This window comes from Benincasa hispida, chromosome 10 (assembly GCF_009727055.1).
Source record: "Benincasa hispida cultivar B227 chromosome 10, ASM972705v1, whole genome shotgun sequence".
In the NCBI taxonomy this organism is placed as follows: Eukaryota; Viridiplantae; Streptophyta; class Magnoliopsida; order Cucurbitales; family Cucurbitaceae; genus Benincasa; species Benincasa hispida.
This window is the reverse complement of record NC_052358.1, coordinates 36,774,038-36,793,068: the sequence shown is the minus strand read 5'-3', so window position 1 is coordinate 36,793,068 and position 19,031 is coordinate 36,774,038.

The window sequence follows — 19,031 nt, the reverse complement described above, 5'->3', positions numbered from 1 at the left end:
CTGCACCATGTAAATCGTCTCCTCAAGATTGCCATTCAGAAAAGCAGTATTGACATCATTTTCCAAATCTCATAATCATAATATGAAGCAATGGATAGGAGGATTCAGTTAGACTTTAGCATGACAACAGGCGAGAAAGTCCCTTCATAGTCAACTCCCTCAACCTAGGTTTAACCCTTTGCCACCAGTCTAGCCTTGAAGGTTTGCACCTTCTTATCAGCACCCCATTTACTCTTGTTGATCTATTTACAAACTATAGATTTAACCCCATGAGGTTGATCTACAAGATCCCATACGGAATTGAAGTACATAGATTCCATTTCAAGATCCATTGCTTTGATCCATTCATCTTTGTCCATATCCTTCATTGACTTCTTATAAGACAATGGATCCTCAACTTTGCCATCAGCTACCATAGCTAGGATTTGAGTTAAACCCATATAGCGAATAGGTGGGTTCGCAACCCTTCCACTACGTTGAGGTTCCCTCAACACTTGAGGTGGATTTGACCTACTAGATGAACCTACTTCAACAAATCTTGTTGAGGTACTAGGTTCTTTAACAACTCTTGTTTAAGATTCAGTAGTTTCTTTGGAAATCTCATTCAACACAATCTTACTTCTGGGCCTGTGCTCCCTTATGTGGCCTTCTTCAAGAAAAGTAGCATTTGTCGATACAAATATTTTGTTTTCTTTAGGATCAAAGAAATAACCACCTCTCGTTCTTTTGGGATAGCCTGCAAACAGGCACAACCTTGAATGTGGTTCCAATTTCTTAGGATTAGCCTCAAGTACATGTGCTGGGTAACCCTATATTTTGAAATGATGTAAACTAGCTTTATGACCATTCCATAACTCCAAATGTGTTATGGCAACACTCTTGGAAGGAACACAATTTAAAATGTACACTGCAGTCTCTACTGCATAACCCCAAAATGGGTCAAGTAAGAGAGCGTAACTTATCATAGACCGAGCCATATCCAACAGGGTTTGATTTCTCCTTTATGATACACCATTTTGTTGAGGTGTACCAGGTGCTGAAAGTTGGGATACTATTCCATGTCCTATCATATATTTCTGGAAAGTTAAATTCATAAACTCTCCACCTTAACTAGATCAAAATGTTTTAATCGTTCTATTTAATGCATTTTCAACTTCAGCTTTGAATTCTTTGAAATTTTCAAAAGATTCGGACTTATGTTGCATTAAATAAGCGTACCCATATCTTGAATAATAATCAGTAAAAGTGATGAAATATTCATAACCTCCCCTAGCTTTTGCATTCATCAAACCACAGAGGTCTGAATGTATTAGCTCTAAAGGTTCTTTAGCCTTGTAACCTTTTCTAGTAAAAGGTCTCTTAGCCATCTTGCCTTCAAGACATGACTTACATACAGGTAAAGAATTTTCTTCTAACTTGCTTAAAAGTCAATTTTTCACCAACCTCTTAATCCTATTGAGATTGATGTGTCCTAGTCTTAGGTGCCAAAGTTGGGCATTTTTCTTAGGAGAAATTTTAAGTCTTTTATGTTGAGTTGCAATAGTTTTAAACAACTCAGTGTTAAGGAGGGCATTAGTTGCTAACGGTCTTAGCACATACAAATTATTTTCCAGTTTTGCAGAACAAATATCAACACCATTCTTAGTAATAAACATTTTATTGGCAAGAAAGTTGATATTATAAAATTGTTCTAACAAACATTTTACAGAAACTAAATTCCTTTTTAAATCAGAAACTACAAATACATCTTTTAATACAAGAAATCTGTTCTGTAAAGTCAACCAGAGACCTTCCACTGCCACAGTTGAGACGACGGGCACGGTTTCAACTCGTATCGTCATCTCACCAATATCTAGTTTCCGTTAGGAACTAATTTCTTGAAAAGAAGAACAAACATGGTTAGTGGCCCTGGAGTCAATAATCTAGACAAAATCATCATTCTCCACTAAATAGGTTTCCAGTACAAGCAAATCATATTTACCTTATTTAGCCTCTTTTTTGCCAAATATTTGAGGCAGTTCCTCTTCCTTGGTTGCAATGGAACATTTTCCTTTGTCAGCCTTGGCGGGTTGTCTACCTCTATTTGCAGCAACTACGAGGTTAGCCTTCCCATTTCCACCCTTCTTCTTCTTCCACTTTTGGTGCCGGAGGGAGAAGGTACAGACTTAGTTCCAAAGGTCGAACCTTTGTGGAACTTCTTAGAAGATGAAGTAACATTTGCTTCACCCTTATTCTCCTTGCTTTTCAACAAGGTTTGAAAGGTCTGTAGCTCATTGAGCAGGGTGGTCAGGTTGTTGTTAATCCTATTCAAAACAGCATTGTTATTAAAATGTAGGAAACTTTTAGGTAAAGATTCTAGTATTATGCTAACCTGGCTGGCTTCATCGATGCTCGACCTGTTCATCTCCGCCACGTTGAAGTGATCATAACAAATGCCCTTCTTACATACGGGCATTGAAGATGTATTTGAGAGTGTCATGCCTAAGTTGTGCAGACGGTATTCTAAACATTCCCCTTAGGGACTCCATGATCTCACGAGCTATGAGCATGGGCTTATGCTTCTTGGCCAAGACTTCATTAAGGCTTTTCAAGGTCAACGCTCGGGCCTTTTCGTTTGTGCTTTTCTAATGCACATATGCTTCCTGAACATTTCAAGGAGCATTGGCAGGTGAAATGGGAGGACGTTCCTTCATTAGGATAAATCGAAGATCATCGATGATCAGAATAGTATTGATTGTGTTTTTCCAACTAGCGTAGTTTTCTCTCGTTAACTTATCAACGGCTAGTAAACTTAAAGTTGTGGTAGCCATTTTAAGAGAGTTTCTGAAAAAGAACAAACTATTTTAGTCTACTTGCATTAAACCACTTAAGAAAACAAATAAATTTTTAGCAAAATAGTCTAGTGTACCCTAAGTGACATCTATTTTGCAATGATATTTCATTAAGACAGGACAAAAGTCACCGTAGGGTGATCAAGTGCCCTTTCATTGAAATGAGACATTCTCAACCATTAGATAGAAACAACACCTTGTCACTATAACTAACAATCACCATTTTTTAGTCCAAAACTTGTTAACATCCTTAATAATTATGTGTAAGTGTAACCCCTCATTTTAGGTTCTAGAGTTCCACCCCAATGAGTTAACCGAGGGAGAAACCGATTGGGACATGAAACTAAAGCAACCCTATCCATTTCTGAGATCAAATAAAGTGTCATACAATACACCCATCCTTTAGAGGGACACCCACGATGTCCCGAGGCGATGCATGAAACTTTATTTGACCTAATGAGAGAGACCAAGGGATGTGCTGTCACACGTTCTGCTCCCACTTACTATAAACACTCTCTCTATTCACCTTGTTATTGACCTACCCAAATGCCACCCGTAGGAGTACACCCATGATACCTCAAGGCTAAGTGTAGATCTCACGGTCTGAACTTTTAGGAAAAAACATGTAGAGGCTAAAATGAAGTATCATATACCCCATTTTCCTCCCACTGAGTGTTTTACCTAGAGTTAATTAACATAGGAAAAATTCGATTACTGATTTTATCTAAGTGTTTGTTTAATTTGCAAAAAAACAATTCTTGTCTTTGATGATTAAATAATTTTGATTGAAGTGTTGTTAAACTCTTTAATAGACTTTGATCAAACTTACATGAATGTAACAAAACTATCTAATTCACCCTTCCAGGTAGGTTCCCAGGTAGGGGTGCGGTGTTTCCATCGACTTAAGTACCTCAGCCTAGCCAGAACCCGCCTTAGCCAAAAGGTTCCTTATAGATACATTTATTACATATTAATCTTTTATTAAGAATCAATTTAATCCTATTAAACCAATTCAAAGATTAAAATTAGACTTCTAATCTCATTAGAAATGTGATTTTAGGTCTATCTCAATCATATTTTAAAACAATTTTAAAAAATGATTATAGCCTAAGGTTTGCATGCAACTCTTTATTGTTGATTTTAATTCTAATTTCATTTAGTTATAATAATTATAAATAAATGAAACAATTAAAAACAACCATTGCATCCTTAACATACTTGAGTTAATTATAACATTTATAAATTAATCTAAGGTAATGTCATGCTTCATGTAATATTCATTCATTACTAATATATAACATTTATAAACTAAGTAATGAATTATGCTATAGCATACTCTCCATACATTCATTCAACCATATATTATAACAATTATAATATAAATGATGCATGGATATGTGATGAGGATAATTTGTTCTTTTGATATGCGAGATCATGTGTTAAACTGAAGAATATGCAATATGCGTTAATCGTGTATGTGATGACCATGCCTTCCTATCACAAGTTTTCTTGCTCTCTCGCCAAGTATAACAAGATCACAAGTTTCTCGGGATGGTCCGAGGTCGAACACGGGGATTTGCAACTAATTGATGTCTGTAATAAGTCGATTAACTATGTGCTACTCCTACTCCTAGCTAAACAGGCTGAGTAGTTGAAGTTTGACTATGAGAATTGGTAGAGATGTGACAACTGTTAACGCATAATGAGATGCATGAAGGAGTAGGGTTGAAGGATAAAATTTCACTAAGCCGTTAAGTTGATCACAAGGGTAATCTCACCTCGTGATAACTTGTAGAACTAAAAGTTATTTATGTTGCCTTATCTAGATATTGTAGCTGAAAGTGAAGGAATATGCGTCGATTGTATGAAAATTAGCTCAGAAATACAATAATTATGCATTATCGCAATACACCCACTAACATCATCAAGATGGTAGAAGAGGATATTTCTACTTTGTTTTGCAAGAAACCACGTCACCACTTGCGATCAAGGCTCAACGAGAAATTGAACAACGCATCTCTGTCGCATTGCGCCCATCAAACCACAATGAACATACGATTAATGCAATGATGGTGCAATGCGACAGTCGATCCCGAGATGAATTTCAACCGCATGCGGTAATAAAAACAACATCGCATGCGAGCACCCGATCGAAAGATGCAGCTAGCGACACAACTACGGAGGGATTGTAACACATGTACAACTAACCGTTGTGCATATTTGACGGTCTGATTGTATAATAGAAGGATATTTTATTCCTCCATCTTCAAAATTTCCATAACAATAAGTGGGCCTATAAGCAAGAGTGAAAGCTTTTCACCTATAAATACCCCCATAGAATTCAGAGAAGATATACTTGATACGGGGGAGAATTGATGCTAGATTACTGAGAGAGAGAATGAGCTGAGTACTGATCAGAAGAAAATCCGGGAAGAGAAGAGACAAGGTCGAGAGGTGAGTCTCAGTGCGATTCTGCCACATCCCCATCGTGAAGCTCTGTGCTTAGATCCCTGCTACCGGTTGAGCAAGGCCTGAGAGGGAAGCTTATCCTCCTGCATGATCCATCCACGCCGGCAAGCTCCATCCAGATCGCCGCCAAGACGTTGGTGCTTATTTGTATTTGTTTCTAACTCTATTTCATCAATTCTACTTCATTCTCTTAATCTCTTCATTCACAAATCATGTATCAGACGCTAAATAGTTTTATTGAATGTCTCGATCATTTCCATTTCTACTTCTCTGTTTATTTCTTTTCCTCCATTAATCGTTTTCTCCATGAAGTTTTCTTAATCCCTTGGTAGTTAATATGGATTAAACGAGTAACTTAAACTTTGCTAAAGGGATAAATACGTTTAGCTAAGGCATGCTAGACGACATCTTCACCTGTGAGAGCAGAAGTGAAGATATCATTTTGATCTATCGAGAGAAGGTTAGAAGAATGTGTTAATTAAAGCAAGTAGTACTTCTAGAGATAGAAGTAACCTTGCATTTATTACGTTTTTCTGTGTTTCACCATAGAGATGTGAGAATGCGGCCGATCACTGAGAGGTGTGCGCTAAAGGAAAAGCGGAACTGTATTTATGCCTTTAACGCAATTAAGGAACTTACGCTGTTTATATTAGTTATCTTTTCTATTTCTGCTTCACACATAAGACTTGTCACCACATTACACGATCTTTGTATAATCTTCACAGCCAGCCTTGACCTCGGTATCTTGTATCATGAAACCTGTATCTTGTATCATCTTAGCTTAGATTTACTTTATCGCAATTTATTTTATTATCGCATTTTTACCGCTTTACTTTACTTTATCCAATTTTTAATTAATTGTACACAAAACTCTTCAAACCCCTGGTCGCATGTATCACAAACATAACGCAATAACCTCAAATAATCCTTGTGTTCGACATCGGATCATACCGAGAAACTTGCCGTGAAATTATACTTGGTTTCAATGCAAGGAAACTTGTGACAACGCACAGTATACTACACGAACATTCATTAATAACGCATATCTAGAAGTAGTATCACATATCATCGCATAAAATCTATGTCATCAAGTTTATGGCATGGACTTGTATCATAGTACAAAATTTGCGTTACAAGTTTATGGCGCCGTTCCCAGGGATTGGTTAACGGTTTATTGCTTAAGTGTGTTTGTGGTATTTACAGGACAAATCTCATTGTACTGACTGTTCAACGCGGAGAGCAGCTTTACGGTTTATGAGTACTGGTGCTGAACCAAAATTCGAAGCTGACCCTGAGATCGAGCGTACCTTTCGCGCATGGGCACGTCAGAATCAGATTAGGCGGAAGAAGGCAGTAAGCAGGGCTGATAATAAGGATAATGCAGTGCTTGTAGTGAATCAAGAGGCTATTCGACCAGCGCAGGACCCTGTTTTCTTGGCTGCTAATCGTAACATTCCAATTAGGAATTATGCGGTACCCAACCTGTATGATTTTTCGCCTGGGATTTTGAGGCCTACTGTGGAAGAGAATGCAAGGTTCGAAATAAAGTAGGTCATGCTACAAATGATCTAAAATGCCAGGCAATTCGGGGGTCTGCAAGGAAAAGACTCGCATGCCCATTTGGCCAACTTTGTCGAAAATGTGCGGCAACTTCTCGCTACTTGGCGTAACCCCTGAAAGTATTAGACTGTATTTGTTCCCTTACTCCTTGAGGGATGAAGCCAAGAGGTGGGCTCACTCACTGAAGCTGAACGAGATCACATCATGGGACCAACTGGTGGAACGATTCATGAAAAAGTTCTTCCCACCGGCCGTCAACACAAGGTGACAGAAGGAAGTGCTGAATTTTGAACAAATGGAGAATGAGACCTTGAGCACTGCCTGGGTGCGATTTAGAAGATTGGTGAAAAAATGCCCACATATCGAGATACCCGATTGCGTTTTGATGGAGACCTTTTATAACGGCCTGAATAGATCGATGCAGGCTGTTGTTAACGTCTCCACGGTAGGAGGTTTTATGGACAAAACTTATACTGAGGCTAAAGTCATCCTTGATCGCATATCGCGGAACACGAATGATTGGATTGATGATGGCTATGGAGGCCGAGGCACCGAACGAAGAAAGAATGAAACTGCCATTGTCCCTATAGAGACAATGACCACGTTGGCCGTTTAGATGGCTGCAGTGACCTCCATCATTCAATCGATGGAAATCAATCAAGGAGCTATCTCCCAACAATCAGCGCAACCTGCTGCACCGGCTCAAGTGGCCGCAATAAGTTGTGTTAATTATGGAGGGGCTCATGTAGCAGAAATGTGCCCATCGAATCTAAAGCAAGTATGCGCCATCCAAAACAACCCTTTCAGCAACACCTACAATCCTAGCTGAAGGACCCATCCTAACTTCGGGTGGGGAGGCAATCCTAACCAAGGGGGGCCAATCAACCATCAGAGTGGCAGTCGAGGAAATCCTCATTTTCACCATAACTCGAACCAGGGGCAACCAAGGCAATCGCATAACCAGCAACCCTCATTTCCAAACACCTCTGGAAGCTCATTGGAGGCCCTGCTGAAACAATACATGGACAAAAATGATGCAGTAATGCAAGCGCAGACATCTTCAATTCGAAATTTAGAGATCCAAGTGGGCCAGCTGGCATCTGAGCTGAGAAATAGAGCATCGAGAACATTGCCCAGCAACTCAGAAGCCCTAGGATCCAATGGAAAGGAGCAATGCCCTTAGGACATTGGGCAGGAAAGTCGGACCGCCTGCAGGGATGTGGATTGCACTCACTCAAAGAAACACATCTTTCAGTCCATATTTCACAGCTATGTTTAATGCTTTCTTTAAATTCCTGTCTTATTGAATTCCTGAATTTTGTCTTTACTTCTTCATTTAATTCGTTTTTTGACTTTATGAATTTAATTCTTCATTTATTTTCCTTGCATTTATTTCTGTACTGCCTTTAATTCTTTTAACTTTTTTATAATTAATGTGATAGTCCTTAATCGGTGAATGATTGAGAAATAAAGGGAAATTTATTGCCGCAAGTCATAGCAACTTGCATTGATGAAAAATAAAATAAAATAAATAAAATGAAATGATCAACATCTAGTATGCAAGGCGATAATGGACGCATCTTGAACCAAGCAAGATACGCTTTGCGGTCATCCAACTCAAATGCATTGAAATCGATGGATGTGTTGCGCGCGTATATGTCCTTTGCCCGTCCTTGGTTAAATGCACTATGTTGAGGTAGTGTTGTGCTGGTAGCAATAACGTGTGCCCGATCCTCTAGAAACGTGTTTAGTTAAGGGGTGTATTGCAAGGATGCATGCATTGTTGCCCGTCCTCTGCGAAGATGCAGTTGCATTGGTGAACATATTACGTTAATCTTTACCTTGCGTCCATTCAAATAAAACATTAAAGAAAATTCTTTTTGTCATTTGAGGAGTTCAATCATTTCGTATCCTAAAGCAATGATGATTTTGCAGACAAAATGACGTTTTTCTGAAATTTCATAAATGATGGAATTTTGAGCGATGGGCCTTTTGAGTGTCTCGAGACTTGTCACCACGAAAACTGCGTTGGGCCCACTACAGCCCGACCTATAAATAGGAACCCTTCCCCGTCTGTGAGCTCTTTACCTCATTTTGCAAACTGAAAACCCTAGCGACTAGCATACGAAGCTTTCTTCTTCCCAGAAACCCAACGATTTTTTAGTCCTCCTAAGCTTATCATCCATGGTCGACTAAGCTTCCTAGCATTCTGCTTCACCATCAACCCCTTCCTCTGACCAAATTGCCATGTGAGAGGCAGCATTCCTTGCTGCCAGTCACAGACTTGTTGCCCAACCCCACACCGTCTTGAGAATCACCAGTAGAACCCGGAGAAACCCCTTAGTCATCAGACTTCCTCAGTTCAAGAGGGGGCAAAGCACTGAGAGCACACCAGTTCCAACTCCTGCCGTCTCAACTGAGAGTGAGAAGAAGAGATGCGATGATACAGAGGTGTTTGGTAACATTCTGAGAAATCTGGAGTAAGGAGGGGGATTACCCGAGGTAGGGGTTGTTGAGGCGCTGAAGGACACCATTTCTCCTTTTAAGGTCACCACATCCCTGGTTCCATGTAGATGCCCTCTGTAGAAGTCTCCACTACCTGTGCCACGATAATGGCTGGCCATTGACAAAATGTGTCCTAGCCATGTTGCATAATCACACTTGTGATGAGGTCAAGTAGTGGTGTTGGCGTAGGATAGAAGCCCATCTCTATCAACATGTCATCATTCTCTTTTCTCTTCGATGGACGCTTCCTTGCCAATGCGGGCTCACTACTTTCTGCGATTGCTTTGCCCTTTTCTTTTACCAACGCAAGGTGGGCTACTTGCCTTTGCTTCTTCTCCCGCTCTTAAGAATTAAGGAGATTTTGGTGTATAGATTTGAATAAGGCAATCTTGAGAAATCTAGGAAAGAAGAAGGCGGTCGATTTTCTAAAGAAAATCTTTAGTCTATGCTTGAGGACAAGCATTGTTTTAAATTTAGGGGTGTGATAACGGGCAGAAATGCACGTTATTATAGCACAAAGATATAAAACAATACAGGATTGCGATGGTAAAAATATATAATATTGCATCCAAAAGTATTAAGTTTACAACATTACAATCGCATGCATCCATCGCATTAAAACAACTAACTTATGTATTTTATGCAGGAAAATGCATTGACGCAAGGCAAAATTACAAACCAAGGAAATTAACGTCCGAGCGCATAAGAGATTGTGACCGCAAGGTTATGCGATCGTTTGCATTCGTAAAAATCTACTCAAGAAGGTGGCAGCATATAGTCGGCGCATCAAGAAGAAAGCTTAATAAATCACGATGGGATAGAAAGCTGATGACGGTCGATTCCAAATTAAGTTAACAAGCCGTTAACGACATACTGTAGCAAGTACACTCAACTTTTCGGTGACAAATATTCGGTGCATCAGACAGAGAATTAATGATATCCCATCAGTGTAATCATTCGAGTGAAAAAGCTTTTCACCCTGAAGCTCTATAAATACCGAAGGTCACATTTGTTTAAAAAGTTTGGATAGTTCGGTTATGCTACTCAGTCTTTAGAGTTATTCTTCACCATATACTTAGATTTTACATACTTAGAAGGCGAAAGCGAGTGAAGAGAGATTACGCCGGGAGATCATCCTAGTGAACGCGGAAGAGTGTCGAGGAGCATAGAAAACAGAGAGAGGGCCAAGTCTTGCGAAAGCAAGAACATCTTTTAGGCAGAATAGAGATAACTCAGTGTAAAAGCCTTGGGAAGTAAGATATTGCTACCAGGTTCTCTACCCTTATTTTTCCATTGCCATTTTGTATTCTGAACTTATTTATAAATGGAAATTGCATCTTTATATCTTTTCACTCTCTTTACATTACGCATGAGTAGCTAAATCTGTCGAATGGGTTGAGAAGCACTTAGCTAGCATAACATGGGATCTTCACTTTATGCGATCATCTTGTATTATGTAAAGATGGAATCTAGGCTTGGAAAAGTCAGATTAGAATCTAGACTCGGGAGAGTCAGATTAGAACCGCAAAATCAAGAGATAGAAGCTTAGGAATAAATTCTGTTTGCTATTAACGCATCGCATGCAACTTAGAGATATGATATGATTGTATGCGGTCGCCTTGTACCTGTGTGCATCGTTCATCATCACATAGGTATGAAGTAGAGACTTAGGAATAAGCTGTATAGACATTATTGCATACATCGCATGCATCCTAAAATTAGGAGCTATCGCATTTACATTGGAAAATGAATTGTTGTCGCATGAGTGTAGCATGATCGCATAGCTTGAACGCATTCTCAGGAAATGCTAGCTAAAGACCTTCTTAACCTGTTCCTCCGTATACTCATTGTATCTTTCCAATAATTAACTCTTTTCTCAAATCCGCCGCATAACCTTTATACCTTAAACAACAAACTAACCAACACTTTGATTTATTTGTTATCGTAAAGTAATCTAAATTTACCATCGCATACTGTGTCCTTAGTCTCTGTGTTCGACCCTGGGCTTACCAGGCAACTCAGTAGGAATTATACTTGGATTTTGCTGAGAAAACTTGCTTGCACAATGCATGTTCCACCATCACATTCTACACCATTATCTCATCGCATTAAACAATGCATCAGCTGCATGTATGGAGATTTCTTTGTGCCAATTCGATTAGTTTAGATACATGTTTTAATAAATATGACTTCTTAAACTCACGACAGCTCTCAGAGTGAATGTGCTAAAGTGCTGTTGATTTCTATCATCTTAAGTTTTGTAGTTATATATGGAAGATATTATCACACTTCACGAGAAAGTGTTATGCACTCAATTAGAGTTTAGTACAACTTTTTATTTAGATATTGATGGTCAAACCAAGTGTTTGAACCAAACTTTAGAGAACGTGGTACACGCTTTTACATTAGATTTTGGATGGAGTTGGGATTTCCACTTACATCTTATGAAGTTGCTTATGAAAACAATTACCAGGCTACTATTGGCATGACACCATACGAAGCCCTATATGAAGAGAGTTGTGGTCTCCTATTTATTAGAATGAGATTGATGAATGAATATTATTGGAGCCTGAGTTAGTACAGAGTACAAATGAGGTTACTCAAAAGATTAAGGCACAAATTCAAAGAGCTTATAGTAGACAGAAAAGTTAAGTCGATGTTAGACTCAGAGACTTGGAATTTGAGGTAGGTGATAAAGTGTTTTTGGAAGGAAAAGGAAGCTAAGTCCACGTTCTATTGGGTCGTTCAAGATTCTAGAGTGAGTTGGCTCTGTAGCTTATTGTTCAGCTCTACCATTGTCGCTCTTTACAATTCACAATATTTTTTATGACTATGTTAAGAAAGTATATGGTTGATCCATCTCCTGTTATGGGCTTCAGGCTTTGCATTTGAATGAAGACCTAAGCTTTTAGGAGAAATCTAAGTGATTTCTTGTTAGAGAATTGAAAACTTTATGTATAGGAGACAACAGAAATTAAAGTTCGTTTGTAGAATCAATAGTTTGAAGAGGCAACTTGGGAGGTGTGAGGGCAATATGAAAACAATATAGCAAAGCTCTTTTGTGATTTAAACTTTCAAGGACTAAAGTTCCTAAGTAGGGAAGAATGTAACACCTATTGTTTAAGATAATTTTTAAATTTATTATCTTAAATAATTTAGATTTTATTCCTCCTTAATGTTAGAGTTGGAGTTCAAATTGAATTAATGGGAGAAGATAATCGGTTAATTTTGAAATTTTTTATTAAAGATGTGATTTTTTTTTTTGGATTTTAAATTAATGGGAGATTGAAGTTTGTTTTCACTTAATTTGATATGAGACTCTGATAATTGAGGATTTGGAAAATCGAAAAGATTTGGAATTTAAAAATTAGAATTGAAAAACGAAATTTGATTTATTAGTTTTAATGTGAAATTTGAAGTTTGAGATATGAGAAAGAAAGGGAAAAAGTAGCTCCTTTTAATTTTATTTTATTTAATTTTATTTTTTTTAAAATTTACCTTCCTTTCATCTTCAAGCTAAAACCCCCAAACCCCACTTTCTCTCTCTACACTAGAATGCAAATCCTTCTTCCCTAAGCCTTCATGCACAGCGCCATTTCTCTCAAGCCTGATGTCGTCCGCCGTCCAATGCTACTCGTATTCGCCGTCGACCACCTCAGTTCGCTCCTCAAGCACCGGCCATGTTGAGAGCTCTCTCTCTCTCTCTCTCTCTCTCTCTCTGCCTCCCCCCAATCTCTCTCTCATAGTTCTCTCTCACCACTCAACAGGCCAAACCAGCGCCGTCGTCACCCACCGCCACCGCTAGCCGGTCATTGGCGCCGAGCACCGCCACCATCGCCAGATTCTCATTTATAGGTAAGATTTTGATGTTTCTGTGGGTTTTCTTCAAAGATCTTGAACACCCATTAAAGATTGGTTCCAATTTGTTAATAACCATAAATTTTTGGTTTATAGGTTGGAGGATTTGAGCACTGTGAACCGCTGTCCAACAAGATTTAGGAACGATTGGTGAGTTATTGGCGAATTTTCTTTTGGGTTTTGTTTAATTTTTGGACACCCATTTAAGTTTGGTTTGAATAATGTTTTCCCATGATATGTGAAGCTTGGATTGAAGTTTTGGAAGTGTTTGGATGTTCTCCGGTGGGTGCTGGAGGTCTTTTTTGGTGAATCTTAGTAAGTTTTCAAAGTTTGGAGTTCAATTAGAACACTTATTTACTACTGGTAAATTTGGGATGATTCTCTATTATTAAGTTGTGGTTCCGTGGAAGCTGTTGAGTAAAATCTTCGGAAAATTTTTGGATCAACTCATGTTTGGGTAAGTGTTTTGAATATTTGTAAGGTAGATTTATGTTTTGGAATTTGAACCTGAACGTCCTAGGATTTAATTTTAGTTTATGGAATCTAGAAGGATTGGTTTGCTTGAATAGTTACTTGGACTTAATTTCGGAGTACGGCTGGAACTAGAAATGTCCATAGAACGGGACGGGGATGGGAAGCCTTCCCCGTCCCCATCTTCGCCCCCCTATTCTATTCTCCGTCCCCGCAAATTTCCCTGCGGGGATTTTGTAGGGATCGAGTTCCCGTAGGGAAAATTTCTCTGTAATTATTTTTTTCTAACAATTTTTTTTATTTCAATTAAATATATATTTTTAATAATTCCTTAAACATATCTAATACAACTTTCATTTAAATAAAATATTATCAATTTTGGTAATAAAAACAATAATACACGTTCAATTTAAAAATATATAATTAAAATATTAAATTCTCATCATTTTTATAAATTAAAATTCAACAATTAGAACATCATATTTTAAATATTACCACATCTAAGGAACTAAAGTAATAAAGTCATAAATTTAAATAATTAAAACCTCCGTAGTTATCTTAACAAAGCCCACAATATATATTATAAATTTATAATTTATATACAAAAGTCGGGGCGGAATGGGGACACGGGGCGGGGTCGGGGTCGGGCAATATATTCCCCATCACTGGCCTTAAATTGCAAACGGGGAAGAAAAATTTCCCATTCCGTCCCCCATTCCCCGTATATTTGGGGATTCTTCGCCCCATTCGGGGCGGGTCCCTACATGGCCTCGACCCCTTGGGTTTTTTGGACATCTCTAGCTGGAACTGTCCTCAAGTCAGGCGACGTAGACTGTATGATGATATTTGGTTTATTTGGATAATGTTGAGAAGTATGGTTAGTTATGTGGATATAATAGATTTACAAATATGATTATTTTCATGTGTTCGTTATAATTATGTGTGTGGGACTCAGGAATGTGTATGGGTTATATTGTAAATGTATTGTTGATATTGAAGGAACTCTCTGAAAAAGAGATCTTTGAGTGGAAGCAAGATCGTCCAAATTTCCATTCTTTATTGAATGTAAGTTTTACGGTAAATCAAGAACAAGATATGCATTTATATAAATTACAACATGCTATAAAAAAAAAAAAAACTCAAGGTTTCAGAAACCTTTACCTTTAAAGACTATTATTCAAAAATCCCTTGAACAAGTCACGAACGGATCTTCTTCTCAAAAGGGACACCACCAAACGGAGCCTCCTGTATTCTTCTTATGGATTGAGAATGGCAGGAGATGGAGAGGAAGAGAGGGAGGAGAAGAACTTTTCTTCTCTTTTTGTTTTTATTTATTTATTTTTACAAATAGAACTACTCTCTCACTGTTTCATGGAGGAAGATGAATCCAACACAATCTATCTCTCTGACCCCTCTTATCATGTATTTGGTTGAGAGAAATTAGGGGAGAGAGTTGTAACTCCCTCCCTTTAATTAATAATAATTATACATTTAATGATAACCTTATTATATGTATATAAACTATATGTTATATCCCATGTAACACATAATCTATAGTTACATATTGTATCAAATACAATATAACCTATAGATGTATTATCTCAACCATACATGACATTTAATATAAATCACACTTATATTAAATTCACTTATATGAATTTCATTCATATAATTAATATTTGAATCATATTGAAATATTGAAAAGGGATTCCTTAGTTAATAGGATATGTCCTTTAACTTGGAAGATTGGAAAACCTTGGTCGTCCTTCGGACTTTAGTTAGCATCGAGTCGAAAGAATAGGAAAGAAAAGAGTTTCAATATTGAAACAACATTGGATAAAGGAAGTCTNAAGAATAGGAAAGAAAAGAGTTTCAATATTGAAACATCATTGGATAAAGGAAGTCTTCGTTCATTCAACGGCATTACCTACCGGTCTAGGCTCTTCGGGAGCAGAGAATAGGAGAGGCATCCGAAACAGGAGAATCAACTCTCGCATAAAGAGACGACTAAACTATACGCGGTAGGTTGGTCTAAAAGGGAAAGAAAAAAGCACAAAACCGCGGAAAGTGCCACCCGGGTTTATAGACCAATCAACCAGGAAAGAAAGTTCCTGTTACTGGAAAACAACTCCTTTCGCCCTTGTTCTGGTTCTATATCAGACAAGATCCCTTGCCACCTTCCTTAACAAGCTTGCCTTTTAGTCATTGACTACTTCTGTATATTTGAAAGAATAAGATTCTTCAGGCTAAAGCCACCTTATTCACCGCACTCCCTTGAATATAAATGGACGTCTTTTCTTTTTCATTTTTAGTGGTTCTTCTTCATTTGAAACAGTTGATTCATATGCTTTTGTCTCAGCGGATGAAAAAGCATATTTAGATGCAGCAGATGGGGATGCGCCTTATTCTTATCCTCTTTCTTCGGCTGCTTCAGTGAATGCACCAACGCATAAGTTAGAAGAGAGATAAGGGTTGTTAGGGGACAGGCTCACCCTTCCGTAGGGTTCCATGCTTGACGGTCGGGTAGCGGAAGTAAGGTCAATAAGGACCACAACAAGCCTCACGGCGAGACGAGATGGGGAGTTTGAAGACACTAATCTAATACCAGGTGAAGAAGAAGAAACGAAACTCCACAAATTCTTTATACAAATCGAGGAGGCCAAAAGAATGGGAATCATAAACAGTAAGTGACGATTCTAACTCATCCTGAACATAGCTGGCGTCAAATTATTACTCGAAAATGGCGAGGCCAAACACGACACTAACAGCTACAACCGAAACACAACGGCTTCCGTGGATGCATCTGTTGTTGATTCAATTGAATGCCAGTCCAGGAGTCAATTCTGATCATGAATGTCGTAGAACTATTGCATCAGCTAATGTATTCGTATCGGTAATTAGACTACTTATTATGCCAAAGAGTAGGCGTTAGACTCCTTTTATGCCACCAGGTAGGGAGTTTCATAATAGAACGTCTCCTTCGATCCCCTCTAACAGTGCGTAATTAATTGATCATCTAACACCGACACCGGCACCGACTGATTACCTTACCGGGGCTCAATGAGTGAGCACCTTTGGATCGATCCTCGCATTAATGACAATATGGTGGGAACTAGAAGATCGGAGAAAGAATCATAACTTTTCGCTTTCTCACGCCCTTATTAGATTAGAGTATTATCGTCGACGGCTTTCGGGCAGACACCAACACCTTTTGGCAACACTCGATTTTTGGAATTTTCGAACTTTGCTGCCCTCTTACCCCTTGACTTTACTCGGAATCACACTATTTGAACTCTATAGCGTCTCCAACTCCCGTTTTTCTCCACCCCTTACTTCGCCTCGAAAATATGATGAATGATCGCTGAACCGGGGTTGCACTTTCATTAGTTAGCCCGACCTCAGGTTACCGGCACATAGGGCACTGGCCTTGGTTTGCCCACCAACGACTTTCCGCTTGGGAAATACACAACCACCTTTTCTGGAGAGGAACCTGAACGAGCGCAACAACTGGGCCTTTCATTGGTTCTACGGTTGCTAGCACTGATAATAGATTCAATCAAAGGTCGAATTCACCTCGAACGTCTTTCGTACCAACAGAGGGCGTGACTTAGAACGGTCTCGAGAGGACCTTCTGCATCGGTGAAATGAATCTGTAGACTGGAGGTGAAATAGAGAAGGAAAGGTAGTTAGGCGAGTAAGGAGACCTCTGACTATAATTGAGAATACGTGGCTCGCTAGGCAACGTGGAGTACTACTATTATTCTATTATTCCACCAGGGCCTCCGCTGACACTTCCCCGGCGGCTAGGCCCCTGCTTTAGGCACAGCTTTCTCGAACAAAGGAGAATGAAACTAATATTTCACAGTTTTCGTTATTTTGAAGCGTAACCGCTGCACAAATGCTTTTGAATCAGCTCGAACAACAAGGGTACTATGATGTTCATTCAAGTTCGATCAAATCAGTGCTAAGCCATTAAGGGTGGTAGGCGCTTTCCAGAGGTGGAATCTTCGAGTTCTTCCTATTTGACCCGAAACCGATCGATCTAGCCATGAGCAGGTTGAAGAGAGCTCTCAACTTATTTGTGGTATTTAATTTGAATCATATTTATATTAAATTTAATTACATGAATCTCATTCATATAATTAGTATTTGAATCATATTCAAAATCCTCTCATATTATTTTATATTATAATGTATGAAATACATTATATTAATTATATCACATATATAATTAATTTAATTAATTATATCATATATAATTAATTCTATCATATATAATTAATTTCCTCTATTAATTTGAACACTTCAAATTAATTCAAAAATAATTCTCAAATAAATCCCTATTGAGCTACAGATGGGACCTTATAGACATGTAGATTGAAGTTCCAACAATACTTGAATAATAAATTAAACTCTTTAATTAAATTACCCAACATTTGTTAACCGTCGGTCATTCCACTAAAGACTGACAATTGTAATCTTCGCACTACAGATAAATTTCTGTGTCCATTGGATATAACCAATCAACAGTACGATGACTTTTGACAAATTTCTTGTAATTATAGTTGGGCCAAAATTACTGTTTTGCCCTTGTAGTTATATCTAACTCCTTAAATATCACTAATCCCTCTAATGAACAATAAATCATAGTCCAACTATGATCAAGTCCCTCGGGCCAGGAGAGGTTATGACCACTATGTTCAAGTCTCGGAATCAGCCTTTAAGGGAGCAATTTATCTACTTGCCCATGCATCGGGGAATGAGTGAATTCCGTCTCGTGTAGTTGTGTTCCCAGCTCACTAGTCAAACAAATCCCCAAAATAGTAGACTTATTGAGTTGACAATCTGGCCACTCTCACCTATACAAATCAACGGACCGCCTTCCTGAGTAGGAGTTCACGACTCACTCAAGATTCAGGTCATGTCACCTATGATCATCCTAGTGAAATGTAAGTCTATTATTAATGACGTTATATAAAGAGACTAATCATTTCGTGGTCCGGTTTTATACATCTTTATATAGGGTACCCTCGCTCACATGCCTCCACATGAATGATCAGGATCAGATCATTTGTAGCACTTTACAACACTTGTAACGCCTACAAAGCGGGTCGTATCCATAGTGTCACCAGATCCACTTGTATCTATCTACTACAAATCGTTTAGGTTATTATTTAAACAAGATCCACTTGTATGTCTCTATATACTTGTTTAAATTACATGAAATAACCTCGGATATTAGTTTATTGGATTGAGTATATGCTGATAAAATAACACTTATTTTATTAACAACAATATGTTTATACAAAGTTTACAAACTACAAGATTACAAGGAAA